Source organism: Cetorhinus maximus, chromosome 3, assembly GCF_964194155.1.
Source record: "Cetorhinus maximus chromosome 3, sCetMax3.hap1.1, whole genome shotgun sequence".
In the NCBI taxonomy this organism is placed as follows: domain Eukaryota; kingdom Metazoa; phylum Chordata; class Chondrichthyes; order Lamniformes; family Cetorhinidae; genus Cetorhinus; species Cetorhinus maximus.
In genome coordinates this window covers 31,660,543-31,669,916 of record NC_135881.1, presented here as the reverse complement: position 1 = coordinate 31,669,916, position 9,374 = coordinate 31,660,543, and positions in this window count along the sequence as shown.

Below are 9,374 nucleotides of genomic sequence, written 5' to 3'. Positions count from 1 at the left end.
TGGGCCCCGTATCTCAAGAAGGATGTTCTGGCCCTGGAGAGGGTCCAGAGGAGGTTCACGAGAACGATCCCAGGAATGAAAGGCTTAACATATGAGGAACGTTTGAGGACTCTGGGTCTATACTCGATGGAGTTTAGAAGGATGAGGGGGGATCTGATTGAAACTTACAGAATACTGAAAGGCCTGGATAGAGTGGACGTGGGGAAGATGTTTCCATTAGTAGGAGAGACTAGGACCCGAGGGCACAGCCTCAGAGTAAAGGGAAGACCTTTTAGAACAGAGATGAGGAGAAACTTCTTTAACCAGAGAGTGGTGAATCTATGGAATTCATTGCCACAAAAGGCTGTGGAAGCCAGGTGATTGAGTGTATTTAAGACCGAGATAGATAGGTTCTTGATTGGTAAGGGGATCAAAGGTTACGGGGAGAAGGCGGGAGAATGGGGTTGAGAAACTTATCAGCTATGATTGAATGGCGGAGCAGACTCGATGGGCTGAATGGCCTAATTTCTGCTCCTATGTCTTATGGTCTTATGGTCTAACTCACCTAGTATCCAACATGGGCAGACATGGGACCAATGCAAAGATGAGATAAAATTAAGTTCTATGAAATAAAGTTCTAAGTGTCTATTGCAGTCTTCACTATATTGAAAAAAGACACACTCATAAAAGCCTATTTGTTATATTTATATTCCTTTCAAGTAAATAAAACCTTCTAACAACAAACATTCATTCAAGTGCACAATCCCTTATAACAACAAGTATTGGGACCCATAATTCCATATCAAAAAGTCTATAACTACTTGTGGCTGTCAATCAAACTGTGAATTGGCAGGCACCCTAGTGTGATAATGAATGGTTGTGAAATCAGTCATGCAGCACAAGTCCAGTAATGGAAGCCCTTAGTTTTATGTCAACAGGCAGAGTGAAATAGCAAACAATCATTTTTTTGACACCCCAGACAATTTTTTCAAAGATTTAAAGGAAGCCTTGATGGCTTGACAGCTCCCATTGACATGTACTTTTGACAGGTGCTTGTGACAGTTTTGCCAGTTGATTTTGACAGGTCTGTTGATAGTTCCAATGAGCTTGACAGTCATGAGTTTATGCACTTTTTACACACATTTATACCTACTTTTAACAATTCCAAAGGGCCCCTGACCTACCCCAAAGGGCACCTGTCTTACCCCAAAGGTGTCCTGGGGCCAGATCCAAAGGGGTACCTTAACTCTCCAAAAGGGAGATCCAAATGAATCCAAAGTTCAGATCTGTTCATACCAGGTCAAATTTGCACAATTTGGGTTTCAAACTCCAATGCTACCAAAACCCCACTAGAGTGATTTAATTGCCCGGCTGGCTCTGTAAAACACGCACGTGTGAAATGTGCCCCACCCCCATTCCCGTTTTTGTGAAAATGGGAAGTGCTGTGTTCAGGGGTGGGCCTAGCGATTTTCAGGCAGTTGTGCTATTTGTGCCATGATGGAGTGGCTCTCTACCATGGTGAAAATTTGGGCCTTAAGGTCTCTTGTACATTTAGCTAACCATACATGTCATAGGGACTGAGGACGATTTGAATGGCTGAGAATGACACTGAGCTGCCTGTTTCGTATCAGGGCATAGTGGTAACATGAAGCAAAAGTATGAAGGCAGGAAAAGCTGAAAAAACACAGCAGATCCTTAAGTAACAAAAGAGAGAAAAGGTCAATTAACATTTTAGAGACCCATAAACAGAACCTGTTACTAAGGTTGAGCAACAATATTTCACTGCTGGGTGTAAGTTAATTTTAAAGATATGAAATAAAAAGAAAGACTTGCACTTTTCACAACCTCCAGGTGTCACAAAGCACTTTACAGTCAATGAAGTGTAGTCACAATTGTAACGTAGAAAATGCAGCAGCCATTTCGTGCAAAACCAGAACTGCTCTTGCGATATTAATTGAGAGATAACTATTGGCCAGGACACCCAGGATAACTCTCTCTTCTTTAAAGTAGTGTCAGCTTGGACATCTTTTGCATCCACCCAAGAGGGTAGATAAGGCCTTGGTTTAACATTGCATCCAAAAGACAATGCCACAGTACTCAGTACAGTAAAATCCCGCCCTTTGTGGCTTCCTTGTTCACATTTTCAGTTACCCGTGCTTTGTACTTTGTACACTGCATCGCCCATCGTCTGAGCAATGCTTATTTATCTACATTTTCTTCTCCCTCTCTCCTCTTTCCCCAAGGAGATGGCAGCCATGATGGAGCAGAGACTGAAAAGGTTGCGGCTGAAGTGCAGTCCGAAAGAAGGGGTTAACTTGGAAATGTCCAAATCTCTTGGTCCAGAGCTGCAACAACGGCTCTGTTTAATTTTGAAATCTTCACCGATGTATTGCTCAAAGGCTCCCTCATCAGTCATATATGGATACTGCACTACAGTTTGCTGTAGAGTAACTGCCCAAACCAATGTTGCCCTCGCATGGCTGGAATCTATTTAATTGAGTCCAATTGAAAAGCATGTTCATCGTTCGCGATTTCGCCATTTGTGAGGTTTTGCGGGAATGTAACTTCCGCGAATGGCAGGACTTTACTGTCCTGCACTAGAGTGCCAGCCTTGATTTAAGCCCTGGAGGGATCTTGAACCTTGTGACTCAGAGGTACGATCACTACCAACTAAGCACAAAATCCAAATTTGTCACGGTGAGTCTTCTATGCACAAACTAGAAGGAAGAATTTTGTACTACACATCATCAAAAATCAACATTGTTCTCGGCTACAAAAAAGTATTGGCCCTTTCTGCATATTCCTGATCTATTGTATAAAATCTGTGCACTGATGGAATTGCCTGAATTGGTCTGTTTGATTGCTTCATACCTACTAGTGTTTTTGGTGAATTCTGAACATTACATTATGTAACCATGATGTTACACCCAAATGCATAGTTAGTACAGTTTGTGTCTGGAAGCTTCTCCTGTTGTAAAAATGTTGGATTGCACAACAACAGGATTTAACAAACAACAACATTGCAAAGATTATTCACAACAAATGTAGATTTCCCTTGACGTATTGTGTTCCAGTCAATGTGCCAAATAACAGCAAATGTCATTATGTATTGACTTTAACAAAGTGAAACTTCCTTAATACGCTTCAATATAAAACAAAATTTGACGCCGAGCCATGGAAGGAGATATTAGGACAGTTAATCAAAAGCTTATGCAAAGAGTTAGGTTTTAAGGAGAATTTTAAAGAAGGAGAGAGAGAAAGATGTAGAGAGGTAGAGAGGTTTAGGAAGGGAATTTCAAATCTCGCAGCCTAGGCAGCTGAAGACATGGCCACCAATTGGGAAATGATTAAAATCAGGAGTTGAGCAAGAGGCCGGAACTGGAGTAGCGCAGAGATGTCGAAGGCTTGCTAGGATGGAGGAGATTACTGAGATAGGGGGAGGAGAGGCGATGGAGGGAGTGTGAGGAAAGCTGCGAATTTTTTAATTTGAGGCATTGTCGTTCCAGGAGCCAATGTAGTTCAGAGAACACAGGGCTGATGCTTGAACGGGGACTTGGTGTGAGCTAAGATAAAGGCGGAAGAGTTCTGAATGAGTTCAGGTTTCTGGAGGATGGAAGGTAAACAGCCAGTCAGGAAAGCAATAGTCAGGAATAGTCACGTCTAGAGGAGCAAAGGGATGGGTGAGAGTTTCAGCAGTAGATGAGCTAAGGCAGATGTAGTGTTAGAGTTGTAATATAGGAAACACAATGTAAGATTATACCATTTAGGTATTTTTTCGATGGAAATGGAATCAAGTGGATCTTCAACTCGCCAGTAAGCTGTAAATGGTGTACAATCATTTTCACGCTTTACTTGATGTTCCTGCAAGTCACTTATTCATCCATCATTATTTGTTTGCTTTTGTGGAGAGGATTTTTCTGTTTAGGTTTTAATAAGACCTACTCATATTTCTCCATCTCATCTAATATTGAATTCTTTTACTGAAGCAATGGGTTGTGTCCCCTGACAGGATAAAAACAGAGCAATGAGCATGATGGTGACAATGTAAAATTACCATTACAGGGAAACACAGTGTTGATCTAGTTTTATTGTTAAAGGATGTTCACCATTTAGCAGTTAGAAGAACAGTCGTGATTTAGACGCACTCATGGATCATACACAAAACTATGTCACGGGAAACCTGGGTAAGGCACTGAGCGATCAATTATAATGTCAACTCACCCAAATTTCAGGTAGAAATCATGCACCCAGGAAGGGGTCTGAAATACAAACTAATTGCATTCATCATCCCTCAGTGACTCCTCTTTACAATTTGGGAATTGTGGATGTAGTAATCGGGTATTCAATAAATTGTGCCGAAAAAGACCCTGTTTGGAAACAAAGGCCTGAGTTTTACGTTCCGAGGTTGGGCGCACGCCTGAGCCTAACGCACCGTGAAATTGTGCGAAATGATGTAGAGCACGCATCCCGACATCATCACGCACACGTGCAATATTGAGTTTGGCAGCCGCGTGTGGGAGTCAGAGCCACGTCCGCCGACCATTAGAGGGCCAATTAAGGCCATTAAAAATCCATTTTGATTGAGAATTTACATTACCCGTGCGATTGCGTGCTCATCACACAGGCAAAACAGGCAGGTGGGCAGCGCGTTTTTATCAAATTGGCATCCAAGGGTGGGATAAAATGGGTCCAGAGCATTGCCATTGTGAGCAGTGAGGAGTTTAGGAGATGGTTTGCTGCTGGTTGCTTAGTGAAACTTGATAGCTTTATCTCTGTTTTGAGCTTCAGTCTTTGTGTTGCTAGCCTTCATTTCAGGACTCATTGGTGTCTCCAATGCCCCTGGAGGATTCATAGTGTGTGGACCCTTCCGGTCACCAGACAGCTTTCTGTTTCTCTGGTAGTGGGGATTGTCTGCTCTGGTGGAGGCACCTCCTCTGAGGAGGAAGAGAGGGGCAGCAGGGATAGGAGGCCAGGTGTCCAAGGGAGCGACCCGTGGGAAGAGAGGCGCAGACACAGCGGGTGCAAGGCCAGAAGGAAGCCCAGAGCTGAAGGGGCTGCAGAAGATGCCACTATCCTGATGCCAGGGTTTACAGACAGCGATGCAGCTACCTCAACATGTCAGACATGCAGTGCTGAAAGAGGCTATGCCTCTCCAGGGAGACTGTGACCTCCATTTGTCAGATGATTGGCCTGAGATCACCACCGACTGTGTGGGTGGACACCCCATGCCAGTGGCTCTGAAAGTCACAGTGGCCCTCAACTTCTATGCCTCTGGCTCTTTCCAGGGGTCAGTGGGGGATCTTTGTGGAGTCTCCCAATCAGCTGTCCACAGTTGCGTCAAGCTGGTGACAGAAGCTCTGTTCAGGCAGGTCATGACATTTATTCATTTCCGTACAGACGAGGCCAGCCAGGCTGAGCGAGCCAGAGGCTTCACTGCAAAAGCTGGGTTCCCCCGCATCCAGGGTGCCTCAACTGCACACATGTGGCCACCAAAGCGCCAGCAGGTCAGCCGGTGCCTTCGTCAACAGGAAGAGATTCCACTCAGTGAACACCCAGATAGATACCCAAGACGTAGATTCTGCAAGTCTGTGCCAAGTATTCTGGCAGCTCCCATGATGCTTATATCCTCCAACACTCCCAGGTGCTGAGGCTCTTCAGCGCTCCAGCCCGGCTGGATGGATGGCTGCTGGGTGACAAGGACTATCCATTGAAAAGGTGGCTCATGTCGCCTCTCTGGCACCCAAGAAAAGAGGCAGAGCAGAGGTATAATACGAGACATGCCTCCACAAGGGCGGTGGTAGAGAGGACCCTTGGTCTTCTGAAGATGCGCTTCTGATGCCTGGAGGATTCAGGAGGCGCACTGCAATACCCCCCAGAGTGGGTGTCACTGATAGTGGTTGCATGCTGCACTCTCCACAGTCTGGCTCTGGCAAGGTGGGACCCACTGGGGAAAGAGGGTTCCGAGGCAGCTCCACAGGCCACAGGTGATGACTCCAGTGGTGGATCAGAAGAGGAGTCCGGTGAGGATGTGGAGGCAGACCTCTGGATCCTTCAGGGACACCAGGGAGGCCTCGATCCAATGCTCCTTCAGCTAAACTGCCAAGGCACTGATTTCACCTCAAGCCAGGAGTGCTGCCTCCTTACCAGATGTTTGCAAAGACCCGTTCCATTGAACCCAAATTCCACTCAGTACCTGTGCCATAAAGTTTAGAGACCCTCACGTCCAGCATGACATACTGGAATGCCCTGTACCTACAAAACAAGTGAAGCATACTCAGGTCATTAACACAAAAGCAATATTTATATGCTCTTGGCACTTACAGACAATGAATATAACATCATAAGGTGTTAACAGTCACACCACTGAACAACTTAACAAATAACGGCCCAAAGGAGGATCGCCCATGAAAAGCCCCTCTTGTGCTCACGGTGATTGAAACAAATGTTTGCGAGTGCTGCGTCTTGATGGCCCCCTCTCCCTTGCTGGCAGTGGCCTTGGGGGTGACCTGCTGATTCGGTTGTCATGTCAGCCCTAATGACCATGGCAGCTGCTCTGTGACTGGCAGAGCCTGCACAGTTACCACCTGTCAGGGTGCGTCCAGTGCCATGGCTGGGTACTCCTCAGTTGTTGTGGCCTCACCAGAGGCACAGTCAGTGGCAGAGGGGCAGAGGAGCTGCTGCCGCCATCCAAATCAGGATGGAGCCCGCAGAGATGGCACGAAGCTGGTCTGCCAACGCGAGGTCGGTCTGGACCTCCCTGCTCACCATTGTGAACAAGCACCCAGCAGAGGTATTAGATACCTCATCCATCTCTCACACTGGCAGTGACCTCCTGGGGTCATTGCCTGTGTGAGGGCTTGCAGGTCCGAATGCATCCCCAGAGACCCCTGACTCGGTTCCTGGAGCTGCCTCTCCATGAGAGTCACCACTGTCTCAATGGAGGAGGCAGTGTGCTCGGTGCTCCGCATGGACTCCTGCACGACAGAGGCCTTGGCACACAAACCCTCAGGAATCTCTGCCAGATCCTCCTGAACATCCCACTGGACATCCAGCATCTGCCGCCTAATAGATGACTCCAGAGGCTCGTCATCTGCCTTGGAATTGTCCTGGTCTCCAGCAGTCCTCCGACTGCAGACGCCCTGGGCAGTCTATGCCTCCACCAGGTCCTCATGTGAGTGTGCCGTGCCCTCCCCGCTGTGCACTGACATTGTAGCCAATGATCTAATGCCCACCAAGGTGCTTGTATCTATGCCGGTGCCTGGTGCAGAGAGGGGGTGTGACGTAGGTACATCTGACGAGCACTGGTCCTCTGGTGTCAAGGGTGGCTCCTTGGTGTCTGCAATCATTTGCTGGATGGCGATTCTGGGGGAGAAAAACAACATGTCATTAGTATTAGTCATCACACTGTCACTGTGCATGCTAGGCGGGCTGGTGAGACAATGGAGATCTGCATCATGGTGCCTTTGTCTTTCAATGAACAATGGGGACTCCAGTTTTGAGGTTTCCATTACAGATGAGACAGCACAACAATGTTTGCACACTCCGACACTCTCAGTTCTGTGCATTGCACTCTTACCTTCATCAGAGACCCCTGCCTCTCCATGACCGGTGGACCGAGCTGGACACTGGCACTCCATCTCCAGTGCATCCATCTCGTGCCTTGTCAGAATCATCAGGTTTGGGAGGCCTCCGCCTGTCCTTGACCTCTCGATGGTGTTATGACTTCTCTTCTCCTGAAAGGACAGGGGAGCGTTGATTAGTCCACTGTCTGCCTGCAGTGCCATTGCAGCCTGGCCAACCCCACCTGAGGAACACCTCGCAGGGCACATTGGAGTCATGGCCCTCAACACACAAAGCAATCAGGCCGAGCAGCCAGAGTTCACTGCCTTGGCCGGTGCCGATGTCAGTGACAGTTGGCACTCAGACTCTTACATCCCTGAGCATCATGGGGGGACGGCCAGCCATTAACACTCCTCCACACTGATCCATGCCAACTCGACACTCGCCCTTGCCAAGCACAGCAGATCGTTGAATCTTTTGCGGCACTGCATCCATGTGCACCGCACAACATCATGGCCGCTGACCTGGGTTGCCACCTCTGCCCATGCCTTCTTGGTGAGGTGCGGTGGCCTCCTCTTGTCAACCCTGAGTATCAAGATGTCCTGCCTGGCGCTGACCTCCTCCACAAGGATTCCCAGGCACTCCTCCGAGATCCGGGGGGACAGGTGCCCAGCGTACTTGCCCAGTAGGTGCAGATGCCATTAATATTCCACACAAATTTTTCTTCCTCAAACTCGACAGCTGACTCTGTGTCCCCCCGGCAGCCTTTAGGGAGCTGCCTCCACTGCTTTTGAATCCCCCACCGGGTCGCCATTGGACCCAGCGCCCGACAGGCTCCCACCCCCCGCCTGGCCCTCCCGGCCAGTGAAAAGATGTATTTTCACGCTGGGCAGCCTTGAATTGTCTACCCAGCGTGATATCACGTTGAAAACGTAATCTCGTCCGAGAGCGGATTATGCATCCGCACGCCAAGCATGAAATTCAGGCCAAAGTTTTCTAGATTCTGAGAGCAAGAGGTGAAGTGTGAACCTATTGGTCATCAGTTAATTTTCCAAAAATCAAAGTGCATTAATCGTGCTTAATAGATTGTACACCAGCTTCCAGTGTTTCAAACCTGGATGAACTGCAGAACTATTGTGCTCCGTTCCATCAACGCTTCAGAGGTTTTCTTCCATTCCTTCCTTTTAGCCCGAAGAAAGGAAGTGCTGACCCAGTTTGGAACCGACCAGTACAGAGCCTCACCCCTGAGGCAAGCCCCATTCTTTTCTGTCAGTCACCCAGCCCTGAGCGAAGCTGTTTGTTTCAAAATCAATTTCCATCGCAGCCAAGGTAACTTTTACAACCAATCGGCCGGGATTTTCCAGCCCCCTTGCGGCAGGACCCTCTGCGGGAGGTTCCCGAGGCCCAGCCAAAGCCTCTTGACTTTCTGGCAGGCCCAGGCGATCCCAGCGGTGGGCGGGTCCGGGTTATCCCGCTCAATACTCATTCCAAGTAAAAAAAAACCAAAAATCCAAAAAATAATGGAAAGGACAGAGGAGAATAATGTACTGATCGTTTGATTAGGGTCTTGTCGTTATCGAGATTTGAAGGCTAAATGTCATTCGAATGTGTTCATTGTGCAAGTGAGAAAATGACATTGTATTATTCTTAAATCTTGTCAATTTACGTCTTAATTCAACTGTTTGTTTTGAGTTCCAAAGCTGGTAGACACTATGAGATCTGTCTCCAGGTGATAAGTAGTGAAGTTAGCCTGGCTCTCTGGATTATTAGCCTAGTGACATTCTCACTGCACTCTCTCCCCTTTGAAGCATGCAGTGTTCAGGCTGTGCTCTTAT